Source organism: Piliocolobus tephrosceles, chromosome 8 (genome assembly GCF_002776525.5).
Source record: "Piliocolobus tephrosceles isolate RC106 chromosome 8, ASM277652v3, whole genome shotgun sequence".
Classification (NCBI taxonomy): domain Eukaryota; kingdom Metazoa; phylum Chordata; class Mammalia; order Primates; family Cercopithecidae; genus Piliocolobus; species Piliocolobus tephrosceles.
The window spans coordinates 141,775,448-141,790,246 of record NC_045441.1 but is presented as its reverse complement, the minus strand read 5'-3'; positions in this window follow the sequence as shown (position 1 = coordinate 141,790,246).

The window sequence follows — 14,799 nt, the reverse complement described above, 5'->3', positions numbered from 1 at the left end:
GCTCAATAAAGAGGTCTGAACAAATGAAGATAATGAGAAGTCAGTGGGTTTTAAACCTGATGTCTTCTATTCTGAAAAGATTGGAGTAAGGTAAAGAGCTATTGAAACAGGGAGAGCTGAACAGCAATCTTTGACGTTGGTTGTAAAAGGTACCTATGGGGCCAGAAGCCATTCACGTATTAATTGATTACCAGCCTCTGGAAAGTCTGGGTGACAGAAGGGCTGAAGGACAGAGGCTGGAAACGAGGAGACCTGGGATTCTGCAAACAAGAGCAGCTCCTCAAAACAATGAATGTGAGCAATGAGCAACGAATGTGAGCTACACTTGCACTGGATCGAGAAGAGAATGAGATACTGGGGCCTCCTGGCAACAGGAACCACAAAGAGCTTAGAACAAGGAGTCTGACATGCGCTTTGTTTTTCTTTGAGACAGTCTTGCTCTGTCACCCATGCTGGAGTTCAGTGGCTCGATCTCAGCTCACTGCAACCCCCACCCCCTGGGTTAAAGCAATTTTTGTGCCTCAGCCTCCCAAGCAGCTGGGATTACAGGTATGCACCACCAGGCCTGGCTAATTGTTTGTATTTTTAGTAGAGACGGGGTTTCACCATGTTGGTCAGGTTGGCCTCAAACTCCTGACCTCGTGATCCACCCGCCTCAACCTCCCAAAGTGCGGGCATTACAGGTGTGAGTCACCGTGCCCGACCGATACGCACTTTTATGCTTATTCTTTCTCTCTAAAGTATGTCTCTGTTATGGACTGGAATATACGTTCCCCCAGAATTCATGTTAAAGTTCTAACCCCCAGTGTGGCTGTATTTGGAATAAGGAAGTAACTAACATTAAATGGGGTCATAAGGTTGGAGCCCTGATCTGATGGGATTATTGTCTTTACAAGAGGCACCAGAGAGCTTGATCTCTTTCTACAAGACCACGTGAAATGAAAACACAGCAAGCAGGTGGCCCCCTGAAAGCCAACAAGAGAGCCCTCACCTGAAATGGAATCAGCTGGGTCCCTGATCTTGAACTTCTAACCTCCAGAACAGAAAGAACAGAAATTTTAAGGCAGCAGCCCATGGCATTTTGTTATGGCAGTCAAACTAATACAGCCCTGCATTTTCTCCAGCCTTCAGGAAATTATATTACATACAATGTCTTGATTCAAGCAGGGAGGGAGTCTTTGTCTTTGCTTGAGTGACAAAGTGAGGAGGAAAAATAGCCCCCCGCAGAATGATGAGAACGATGCTTACACTCACAGGGAACTTACTGAGCCCAGCCAGGACTAAGTGCTTCAGAGGCATCCATCATTTAATTCTTACCACATCCCTGGAGACAGAATCAGGCGCCCAAGGCACAAAATGATTCATCCTGTTATCAAAGTTGCACAGCTAATCTATGGAGCTTCAGTTCAGACCAAGCCGTTCAAACTCAAAAGCTTATGCCCTACAAGGATTCTCGGAAGCACAGGCCAGAATGGGGTAGGTCAGACGACAGAGGCGAAATAAGGAGCAGAACCTGGGGGCTTGAGGAGACAAACGTCTGAGTCCATCTAACTTTGATCCCACTGTTTGCTGAGGCAGGCTTGAAAGGAGCAGTAGGGTAAGCATCGAAGTCTTCACGGTGTATTGAAAGTCTGTTCCCTCTGACCCACATGCTTATCCTGCACCCAGCTCATCTCCAGCAGCAGGCTGAGGACAAAGACAAAGACCAACCAAACCACAACAAGAAAGGCTGTTTACTCAGCACTTACTGTGGCAAGGGAGTCAACCAGCATCGCTCGTGTATAGGCAGAGACTCAAAGGTAGGCATGGCAGTGGGAAGCCTTATGGTGGCAGAAAGGGGTGCCCCCACTTGGGGCTGTTGGCGTGGAGAAGCTGGGGTCGGCTAATTAGAAAAAGGGCATGCTGGGCAATTGGTTAGGGGACCACATTTGTCCTTCCTTGATTGGTGTTAAATCTGGGAAGCTGTCAGTTATTAATCAAGACCTGGCCACTTCCACCTGGTTGTTAAAGGGGTTATGGTTTGGGTTCCTGAACTGGTTGCTGGAGAAAGTGGTCTGACTGCCTGTAAATCTGGCTTGTGGATAGCAGACTGGCCTCCTGGACTGCTTTCTGTAGTCAGGGGTGTCCAATCTTCTGGCTCCCTGGGACACACTGGAAGAAGAGGAATTGTCTTGGGCTACACAGGAAATTGTGAACCCCGAAAATCTGAGACAGGTCTCAGTTAATTTACAGAGTTAATTTTGCCAAGGTTGAGGACACAATCTCAGGAGGTCATATGCCCAAGGTAGTCAGAACGCAGTTTGGTTTTATACATTTTAGGGAGACGTGAGACATCAATTAACCTATGTAAGACGAATGGTGGTTCGGTCTGGAAAAGCAGGACAATTCAAAGTGGGGAGGGGCTTCTAGGTCGCAGGTAGAAAAGAGACAAATGGTTGCTTTTGTTTGAGTTTCAGACGAGCCTCTCCAAAGGAGGCAGAGATGCATTTATCTCAGTGAGCAGAGGGGTGACTTCAAACAGAATGGGAGGCAGGTTGGTCCTAAGCAGTTCCCAGCTTGACTTTTGTTTTTAGCTTAGTGATTTCAGGGCTCCAAGATATTTTCCTTTCACAAAATACACTAACGATGACTAATAAGCTAAAAGAAAAAAACGGCAAAAAAAAAAAAAAAATCTCGTAACGTTTGAAGAAAGTTTACGCATTTGTGTCTGCAATCAACGTCATCCTTGGCCGCATGCAGCCTGCAGGTCGCAGGTTGGATAAGCTCGCTGTAGAGAATGGGTTGGCCTCCTGGGCTTTGTTGAGGATTGTGGGAAAGAGTTGTATATATATATATATATTTTTTTTTAATATGGTCTGGTTGTATATTCAGTCTGTCAAAGCTAAAGGAAAATACATGTCATTGGAGACATCGATTTATTTCAGTGTCTTTTGCCTTAGGTGGGAAAACTCTTCTTAAATCAGTAGTTCAAAGCAAAGACATTAGAAGCACTTGGGAGTTGAAAGAAAACCACCAATTCTCAGAGCCTACCCCAAGGCTAATGAAGCCAAAATCTCTGGAGCAGGGTTTAGATACCAGCAGGTTCTAAAACCTGCTCCAGTGATTCTAATCGACAGCCAGGACCAAGAACCACTCTTATAAAGGCTGGAGACAGGCCTGAGGCTGAGCCAGGAAAGAGTTCCTCAAGCGTTAATGTGCAAACAAATCCCTGGGGGAGCACGCCTGTGATCCCAGCACTTTGGGAGGCCAAGGTGGGCGGATCACCTGCGGTTGGGAGTTCGAGACCAGCCTGACCAAAATGGAGAAACCCCATCTCTACTAAAAATACAAAATTAGCCAGGCGTGGTGGTGCACACCTGTAACCCCAGCTACTCAGGAGGTTGAGGCAGAATTGCTTGAATCCAGGAGGTGGAGTTTGCAGTGAGCCAAGATCACACCATTGCACTTCATCCTGGGCAACAAGAGTAAAATTCTGTCTCAAAAATAAAACAAACCAACCAACCAACCAAACAAAAAATCCCTGGGGGATTCTGTTTAAAATGCCGACTCTGACGAAGAATGAAGCCTGATACTCTGCGTTTTTAACAAGCTCCCAGGAGGTGCAGTGGCTGCTGGTGCTCTGGCCACAGTTTTTACAGTAAGGATGCAGCATTAGGCTCAGGGAAGGCATAATTAAAGGACCACTGTGAATGGATTTCCCATTCACCAGGATGATAGACCTAGATGCTGTAGAAAACTCAGCAGTGAAGAGGCTGGAGGTCTCAGTTTTATCACTAATGAAATTACAAAGAAAAAAAAACCTGTGTGCATGATCTCAGGTAAGTAGCATATACTATGCAAGCCTCCATTCTCTAACTTACTGTATATGTAGTTTGTTCTAGATCATCTTTATAGAATGAAAATAATGTTAATTAATATTTTAATGCTTACTATATCAACACAATATGTTAGCATTTGATGATGGGAATTATTTAGGATGATAAATGAAAGTTTGTTAGGGTTGCCAGATTAAACACAGAACACCCAATTACATTTAAATTTCAAATAGACAACAAATAGATAGTATAATTATGCTCCATGCAATATTTGGGACAGAGTTGTACATACAAGAATCTGTATCTTGTCTACAATACTAATTTAGCAGGTGGTCCTGTATTTTTATTTACTAAACCTAGCAAGCCAAAAAGGTCTTATATTCTCTTTTTTTATTTTTTTTTTTTTTACTTTTATTTGAGATTTAGGGGTACTTGTAATTTTTATGGGATTTTTTTGCTTATATTAATTTTATAGAGGAAGAAATGTTTCTAAGATGTCAAGTGACTTGTCCGTAGTGGCCCAGGTAGTCAGTGGAGGGGCTGGTAAATGAAGACACACGGTCTCCCTCTAATGCTCAGATTTTTTGTTGCTGTAATCTCTCTTAAATTGCCAAAACTAGTTGAGGGATGGTCACATTAACAAGACAGGGACATTAGTAAGTACATGAAAACAGGGACATCGTCACCTGCACAAAGGCATTGCATGTCGATTTATTTTGTTCTTGAATTTGTTTATTCTTCTTTCCTTGCATGCAGTGGGGCAACCAGAATGTCTTGCTTTCCCAGCAATGGTTAGGACAGGCCCGAAGGATGAAACCTCTTTTCTGTCTAAATGAAAATCCTCCTATTGCTCCATCTCTCTTCTGTGCTCCACCAGCAGTTTCAGGAGGGCCCTTTCTTCTCCGGAGTTTTGTTGCATGCTGAGTACCATATGTGCCTTTCAGCTTGCGAACATTTTTATTCACATGTTAGAATGCACAGTTTCTCTTGGATCTATGTCCTCCAGGAGATGAGTGTCACTTATTGTCTAAAAGAAATGCAAGGATCTGCCTTTCTTTGTGAGCCCATTGTACCCATCATCCTTTTCCACCTGCATTCAGTGCTCCCTCCCTCACAGCAAAATGAACCAAAGTGCATCCTCTCCTTCCAGAATAGCTGCTTAGAGAACCTCGTCTCCTCCTTCCTCTTCTCCACACTGCTCACCTGGGCTCCAGCTTAGACTTCTACCTGATGCTGAGGTCTCCCATTTCTTCCTGCTAAAAATAACAGGTATGAGACTCACAGTCTGGGAGTGGGGAGGATCCAACCCCCCTTCTGAGAAGCTTCTCTCTTCTCTGGGCTTACTCAAGCTGTTCCCTTCAAATACACCTCAGGCTAGAACGTCTTCTCCACTTCTCTACTCAAGAGAGGAGGCTCCCAAGGGAATATGAGCTGCTTTGGGAGTGGTCTTTCTTTCTGATAATCTCCATAAACCATCCTCCAACTATCCCTAAGTCTGTTTGGCCTGGAATAATGTCCTCAATCAGCCTTGGACTAGGACCCAGGGTCTTGACACCATGGCTGTCTGATTTGACCTTGCTTACTGCTCCTAATAAATGCACTGTGCCTTATCCCTTGTACGGGAGGCTTCCACATGTTTAGGAATGTGTTTTTTAAACTCTGAAACACCCTTAAATCCAAGTCCTTCTGTTTGCTGGGTCTCTGTCTTATTGGTTTAATCCATTGCCAAGAGCCTGCCATTCATCCTGGGTCAACGAGACTGGGATCGTGCTACAGCTCTAACAATCATGTCAGGAACGAGAGAAACCTCCTTGGTCCTGCCAACTTGCCAGGTCCCCGTCACAGTGACACTAAGTAACTTTACCTGCACTATCACTCAATGACCAGGAGAACTCCCCTAGAGAAAGTATCTTGCTTCCAGAATATTTGGCAGATTGGAACCCACTTTTCTGGACAGAATATAAACTATCACTTGGGAAGTTAATTGGGAAAGCATTTGTGAAGAGTAGATTTTAAAGGTGACCTATATCCTCAAACACCTCAAATTAATTATTAACGAATTTTTCTCTTGACCACTTCCTCTAACGATGCCAGCTTTTCATCTCATATTAGGTGAGAAGGAAAAGGAGACACTTAGCTTAATGGAATAAGGCTAATGGAGGAGAAAGGCAACACCTCGATATATCACAGGCTGAGTGAGGGAGACAGGAGTGCTGGCCAGGAGGCAAATGTATGGTCATCACAGAGAAAGGGGCCTTAGAGGGTTGGTGTGTGTTTAGCCAGGCCAAATGGAGAAGGAAAATCCCCAGAGGATGGTATCCCAGCAGGGGAATGGAGAACAATTGCGTAAATTCCAACATGCAAATGGGTGGTTTATGTTACGGGATTTGGAACTGCTAGGAGATCCCAGCTACTGGATTTGGGATTCAGAGGCAAGATTCCAAGTAGGAAGGCAGTGTAGAGCCCCAGTCTCAGAAGTCAGAATAAGGTTACGGACCACGTGAAAGCAGGACACAAAGATCTGTGCCCCAAATAATGATTTCACAGTTACAGAAACTATTTTCATTTCATTCTGCAGAGTGGTTTTTATTGTCATCAGAGAACTATTCTTCTAAATTAGTCATTAATTAATAATTTTCTTCTCCAAATTTGTGTGTGTGTGTGTGTGTGTGTGTGGAAAATAGCAAGGGATGACTGTTAGTACCTTGATTCCTTCAATAGCAGTAGAACTTTACAAATAGATAAATGGCAAAAGTATTATATATTTTGTATTTACTTATTAAACGGTTTTGTGGTGGCATTGCAAATTTTGGTAGAGCAGAGTGATGTAAAAACAACATTTTCCTAAATTAGGAAAACTATGGTAACTTCTATTTGGATTGGTAAAATTATCACAATTTGTTTAAATGTGTATGTGTGTGTGAATGGAAAGAGAGCAAGAAAGAGAAACTGAACTACAAAGATTTTTTTTAAAAAAAGGCTGATGCTGAATTCAATAAAATACATGAGCCCAGTCGCACCCACTTTCTGTCTTTGGGCCTATCATCAGTTCAATAGTAGAAATGCATGAGCCTTTGAAGAACTTCACCATAAATCAACCTCAGGGTGCTGCCATGGCATTAAACTCAGCTTTTAGTAAATTCAACCTCTAAATTTGGATCACATGATCTTCAAAGTCAGCTGCAAGTCTTTTCAAAAAATTTTATTTTTAGTTGAAAAATAATAGTTGTATGTATTTGTGGGGTACAATGTAATATTTTGCTATATGCTTACATTGTGGAAGGATTCAAGCAAGCTAATTCACATCTCCATCACCTAGTACACTTACCAATTTGGTGGTTTTCAGAGGCAGGAGAGGAGGGTGGATAGGAAAAAGGGAGATGTTGATTCAAGGTCACAAAATTTTGGCTAGCCAGGAAGAATAAGCCTCAGTGATCTATTGCACAGAATGGTGATGACTATAATTCATAATAATGCATTGTATATTTCAAAATTTCTTAAAGATTAGATTTTAAATGTTCTCAGGTGCAAATCATTTTAATCAAAAAATTTCAACACCCAATATGACAAGAATAACTTTAGATTTTATAGCTTTTAGTAAATTGTAATTGAAAGTAAACCATGCAAGAAGGGGCTGAAATGTATTCCTTCAAAAGCAAGAAACCTGATAAATAAAATGGAGCAACCTCAAATAGTATAAAAATGTAATTTTGAAATTCCATAATTGTACTTTTTACTATCTCCACATTTTTAATGGGTACACTTATTTTCTGCAGTGGAATACAATAACATGGAAATGGTCAATGATCTATAGCATGCAAATTTGTTCATCTACCGAAGAATTTTATATATTTTATTTTGTAAAAACAAATTAGAAAATCTAGTATAAATTAAGCAAAATTAAAGAAAGAAAACTGAGAATCTTGCTCACTTAGCAGAATTTGTTCTGTGATCCCTAGGACCTCGTACCCAGAGAAGAAGTAAGCATGTTCCAGGCGTGATTGTTCTGCCCGTGTTACTTTTAAAATATGTATACAAACAATATGAAGGATGTTTCATTAACCTTAATATACACTTATAGCTCATTTTAAATTTTGAAGATATTTTTATTTCTGAAAGTAGTTTTGGAATTTAGCTAATTTATAGCACAGTCAATTTGTCAGACAGTTGATATAAATTCAAGCATTGCTCTATTTATAGGCCTTTCTGTCTCTCCAGAATAAAGTGCAATGTTGAGGCTTCTCAGAGATAGTTTACTTCTTCGTAGGAACATCTGAGGAGGCAGGATTCCCAGAGCACAGGAGGACGGACAGAGAAAGATTACACAGCAAAAACCACCCTGGATAAAGGACGTAGTCACTAGTATCTACAGCCCTGATTTCTGCGTCAAGTTCGTTTCTCAGGACATAAGCAATTGAGAGAAAGAAAGAAAAAAATATTTAAACAAACCACCCCAATAAAGCAGCTTTGTGAATAATTTTCTTGAGCAGAAATGACCCTCCAATCAGCACCCTTACTGGGAGTTCAAAAACTAGCTCTGACTTCGCCTGCGTTGTTGAAAAGTTCCACCCTTCAACAGCATGAAGGAGAAATGCCTGCCCCCACCCTGTGTTCCCTTTTTGGTCTAGAGTTGAGGGGGGAAATAAACAGTGTTTTATCACAGCCCTAGATTCGTTCTCCTTTCAGAGAAAGATATTGGTTGCAATAACTACCATTTTAAAATTCAAAGTCAGTGCAGTTTGAATGAAGCTTCACAGACTCAAATAGAAGAAAATTAAATTGTTGTAGTTGGATATACTAAGAGAATTTTAAATAGACAATAGTCCCAGGAAAATTTATTAGATTGTTCGGCTATGAATTTTCTATATTAATCATTCTTGTGATCCAGTAATATACAATTGTATTCAAACTAAGTCAGTACCATCAGTAAATAAATTAATGAGAATCTGATGAGCACTTTCATCCTTGACTGGACCACGTGTTTGACAGTCTGGATTTCTGTGTCCCGTAATATGGAGGAGACTATTTTAGTTTGAAAAGTGAGATCCCATTACTTTTCATTCCTGTCCTGCAGATTCCCCTGCGTTCGCGGTGCTAAGTTTTAGTCTTACACACCAGAATGACAGCTCTTCCTCATGCATGACTGGTGTCTAATACATAAGACTCCCTTATGTTAATGAGCCATGAAGAATTTCCGTGCTGCAAGCTGTGGCTAGAGAATTCATATATGGATAAATGGCAATCCAGTGCCTGGTGAAGGTCCACTTGAGATATGTGATATTTGAGAGGGGCTATCTAATGCACACATTCACTGACACTACCTTGGATTTTTAATGATTTTCTGCTAGATGAAGCCAGAACATTAGATCATAACAGATACACACTGTATTATAACACAGTAAAAATAATTTTGCAGGCAACTAATACAATTGAGAGGTATACGCTCATCCATTTGGACAACATGTCTATATGTTTTAAAAATGTGTATTTAAATGCATTGTCTATTATGTTACCTGGTTTTTCTAACTGCATTCTCATTTGAATTCAGTAACAGCACAAAGATGATAAATAAAGCAGAAAGTTTGTCTTCAGAAAGTAGCAGAAATGTAAGTTAACACTTTTTCTCTTTTGCCTTGGTAACAAGGAAGCTAAGAAGAAGAAAATCAATAAGCTGAAGTCAAGCAATAGGTTTTTACTTGGCATTAGAAGGGTTATTATAATTTTAAAAATGTTTTCTTATTCCTCATTGTGCTTAATTTTTAAGATGTCTCGAAACTGTGTTAGCACCTGATGGAGGATAAATTCTGGTTGAGATACATAAAATAAACCAAGATAATGGGCTCCCTTGTCCATGTGGAGTTAGGTTTCCAGGCACTAAAACCAAGGCGTGGGTGCAGAAAAGGCTTCAGGATGATAAGCAGAGGCCAGGGCAGCCCTGGATCCTACAGAGCCAGAACGAGTGGCCAGCCAGATCCCCAAACCATTGGCTCCATGGAGACAATGCCGGGAGTGGGTAGACTAATGTGTAAGAACTTGGGCCAGAGCCAGCAGACAAGGTGAGAATCCAGCACCGGGACCCTCAGGCAGAAGACCCAGCAGACCCTGCAAGGCTGACTCAGAGATGAGCTGCAGAATGCCTGGTGGATCCTGGGTTCCTTACGATGCTCTGTGCTCTGCTCCAGGCCACTATCATAAACCCCAGAGGTCAAGTTTCAAATGGACCCAGGGGGTAGCACTTAAGCACACACGACTGCCAGAGTTAGAGGATGCAGACACAAGGGACAGGGCTATGGGACCTTAGGCAAGAGGTCATGCATCTCAATCTCATTTGTGAAATGAAGGTGTTGGATATCTGGACGGTTTGGAAAGATTATTTCTAAGATCAGTTCAGCCCCAGGATGAGCATTGCTCTGCAGCAGTCGTGGCTAACTGGAATTATATGCACTGCTAGTGGCCGGTATTGCTTGTCAGGAGCCAGACTTGTCAAGTGTCATTGCAGTTGTCAAATTCTTCCTCCGTTATTCCAACTCAGACTTCAAATGGCCCCTTCTGTTGAGTGTAGCTGGCCTCTGCCTTCCTGATTCACCGAACACATTATCTGCATGGAGATCTACTCATAAATGTAAATAAGGAAAGAAGCACCAGCTATATCTCTATACATAATTCATTTGTGCAATAATGGAATGAAAAGCACATAATATTTCACCATTAAAGTTTTATGGGATGATGGTGAATAGGCATTTCTGATTTAAAAAAATACTTTCTCATAATTTAAATAGCTTTTTAAAATTAATAATTGCTTGAAGCACTTGGAAGGATGCCTGATAAATAATTTTCAATTTTCCTTTTATTTTTAATAAACCCAACTATTCAGTTGAAAAATTAATAAGAAGAAACATTAGACTATGTAATGAAGTTTAATTTGGAGATTATTTTTTAATCCCAATGTACTGGAACAAAGTTATAAGTGGTTCATATCATCAGCAGATTACTTCTTGCAGGGTTTAAGATGAATACACGTAAACATTTTATAATAACTTTCCAGGAAAATCTCTGCTTTCAGAAGAAATGAAACAATGACCAATTAAACATATTAACGTGGAAATGTTTGACTTCCCAAAGAGTGTAAAAGCATACTTCAGGGATACTGCAGGATCAGTTCCTGACCACCGTGCTACAGTGAATATTGCAATAAGGCAAGTCACATGCATTTATTGGTTTCCAAGTGTATATAAAAGTCATGTTTACACTATACTGTAGTCTATTGTTTGCAATAGCATTATGTTTAAAACACAATGTGTATACCTTAATTTTAAAATATTTTCTTGCTAAAAATGCTATTAGCTGAGACTTCAGAGGGTTGTAATCTTTTTTCTGGTGGAGGGTCTTGCTCAATGTTGATGGCTGCTGACTGATCAGGGTGGTGGGGTGGGGTGACTGTGGCAATTAAAAAAATAAGACAAAAGTCCAGGAATGGTGGCTCATGGCTGTAATCCCAGCATTTTGGGAGGCCGAGGTGGGTGGATCAGTTGAAGTTAGGAGTTCGAGACCAGCCTGGCCAATATGGTGAAACTCCATCTCAACTTCAAATACAAAAATTAGCCAGATGCGGTGGCGGGTGCCTGTAATCCCAGCTATGCAGGAGGCTGAGGCACGAGAGTCACTTGAACCCTGGGAGGCGGAGGCTGCAGTGAGCCAAGATCGTGCCACTACACTCCCGCCTGGGTGACAGAGCAAGACTCAGCCTCAAAACAAACAAACAAAAGCCCAAAAAACAAAAACGTAGCTTACCACATTGATTGATTTTTAAATTTTCTGAAAGATTTCTCTGCAGCATGTGATGCTGTCTGATAGCATTTTACCCACAGTAGAACTCATTTTGAAATTGGAGTCAAGCCTCTCAAACCCTGCCACTGCTTTATCAACTAAGGTAATATAATATTTGAAATCCCTTGTTGTCATTTCCACAACGTTCCCAGAATCTTCACCAGGAGTAGATTCCATCTCAGGTAGCCACTTTCTTTGCTCCTTCCTAAGAAGCAACTTCTCATCCATTCAAGCTTTCTCATGATGTTTCAACAATTCAGTCACATCTTCAGGCTCCACTTCTCATTTTAATCTCTTGCCATTTCCATCACATCTGCAGTTATTTCCTCCACCGAAGTCCTGAACCCCTCAAAGTCATACATGAGTGTTGGAATCAACTTCTTCCAAGCTCCTGGTAATGCTGTTTCCTTTTAACCTCTTCCCATGAATTACAAATGTTCCTAATTTCACCTAGAAATCTTTTCCAGAAGGTTTCCAATTTACTTTGTCCAACCAGATCCATGAAGGAATCACTATCTATGGCAACTATAGCCTTACAAAATATACTTCTCAAATAGTAAGACTTGAAAGTCAAAATCAGTACCATGCTGTTTTGGTTATTGAAGCCTTATAAGTACAGTTTGAAGTCCAGTAACATGATGCATCCAGCTTTGTTCTTTTTCCTTAGGATTGTCTGGGCTCTATGGGCTCTTTCTTGTTTCACATGAATTTTAAAACAGTCTTTTTCTAATTCTGTGAAGAATGTCAATGGTAGTTTAATGGGAGTAGCATTGAAACTATTACTTTGTGCAGTATGGCCATTTTCATTATATTAATTCTTCCTATCCATGAGCATGGAATATTTTTCCATTTGTTTGTGTCCTCTCTGGTTTCCCTGAGTAGTGGTTTATAGTTCTCCTTAAAGAGGTCCTTTACATCCCTTGTTAGCTGTATTCCTAGATGTTTTATTATCTTTGTAGCAATTGTGAATGGCAGTTCATTCATTATTTGGCTCTCTGCTTGCCTGTTGTTGGTGTGTAGAAATGCTTGTGACTTCTGCACATTGATTTTGTATCCTGAGACTTTGCTGAAGTTGCTTATCAGCTTAAGAAGCTTTGGGGCTGAGACAATGAGGTTTTCCAGACATATAATCATGTCATCTGCAAACAAAGACATTTTGACTTCCTTCCTTACTATTTGAATACCCTTTATTTAATTATCTTGCCTGATCGCCCTAGCCAGAACTTCCCATATTACATTGAACGGGAGAGGTGAGAGAGAGAATCCTTGTCTTGTGCCAGTTTTCAAGCGGAATGCTTCCAGATTTTGCCCACTCAGTATGATACTGGCTGTGGATTTGTCATAAATGGCTCCTATTATTTTGAGGCATGTTCCTGGTACGAAAAAAGACACATATACCAATGCAACAGAACAGAAAACTCAGAAATAAGATCACACATCTATAACCATCTGATCTTTGACAAACCTGACAGAAACAAGCAATGGGGAAAGGATGTCCTATTTAATACACAGTGCTCTGAAAACTGGTTATCCATTTGCAGAAAATTAAAACTGGACCCCTTCCTCACACCTTATACAAAAATTAAATCAAGATGGATCACAGACTTAAATGTAAAACTCAAAATTATAAAATCCCTAGAAGAAAATCTAGGTAATAGCATTCAAGGCATAGGCGTGGACAAAGATTTAATGATGAAACCACCGAAAGCAATTGTAACAAAAGTAAAAATTGATAAATGGTATGTAATTAAACTAAAGAGCTTCTGCACAGCAAAAGAAACTATCATCAGAGTGAACAGGCAACCTACAGAGTGGGAGAACATTTTTGCAATCTATTCCATCCAACAAAGAATTAATATCCAAAATCTACAAGGAAATCAAACAAATTTACAAGAAACAAACAACCCCATCAAAAAGTGGGCAAAGGATATGAACAGACACTTCTCAAAAGAACACATTCATGCAGCCAACAAACATATGAAGAAAAACCTCAACATCATTGATCATTAGAGAAATGCAAATCAAAACCACAATGAGATACCATTTTACACCAGATAGAATAGCGATTATTAAAAAGTCAAGAAACAACAGATGTTGGCAAGGTTGTGGAGAAATAGGAACACTTTTATACTGTTGATGGGAGTGTAAATTGGTTCAACAATTGTGGAAGACAGTGTGGTGATTTCTCAAAGATCTAGAACCAGAAATACCATTTGACCCAGCAATCCCATTACTGGGTATATACCCAAAGGAATATAAGTCATTATATTACAAAGATACATGCACATGTATGTTCATTACAGCACTATTTACAATAGCAAGAACATGGAATCAACCCAAATGCCCATCAACTATAGACTGGATAAAGAAAACGTGGCACATATACACCATGGAATACTATGCAGCCATGAAAAAAATGAGATCATTTCCTTTGCAGGGACATGGATGGAGCTGGAAGCCATTATCCTCAGAAAACTAAGGCAGGAACAGAAAATCAAACACTGCATGTTCTCACTTATAAGTGAGAAGTGAACAATAGAACACATGGGCACAGAGAGGGGAACAACACATACTGGTGCCAGTCTGGGGGTGGGGTAGGGGGAGGTAGAGTATTGGGGAAAATAGCTAATGCATGCTGGGCTTAATACCTCAGTGATGAGTTGATCAGTGCAGCAAACCACCATGGCACACGTCTACCTATGTAACAAACCTGCACATCCTGTACATGTATCCCAGAACTAAAAATTGAAAAAAACAAGAAAGTCAAATCACTCTTTGATCCATGGACTGTAGAGTAGATGTTGCGTTAGCAGGCATGAAAACAGTATTCATCTCCTTGTACACCTCCACCAGAGCTCTTGGCTGACTAAGTCTATTGTCAATGAGCAGTATATTTTTAAAGGAAACTTTTCTTCTAAGCAATAGGTCTCACCAGTAAGCCTAAAATATTCAGTAAATTATATTATAAACAAATGTGCTCTCATCCAGGTTTTGTTGTTTCATTTCTAGAGCACAGGCAGTGTAAATTTAGCATTAATTTTAAGGGCCCTAGGATTCCTGAAATAGTAAACGAGCATTGGCTTTAACTTAAAGTCACCTGCTGCATTATCCCCTGACAAGGCAGTCAGCCTGCCTTTTAAAGCTTTGAAGCCAGACC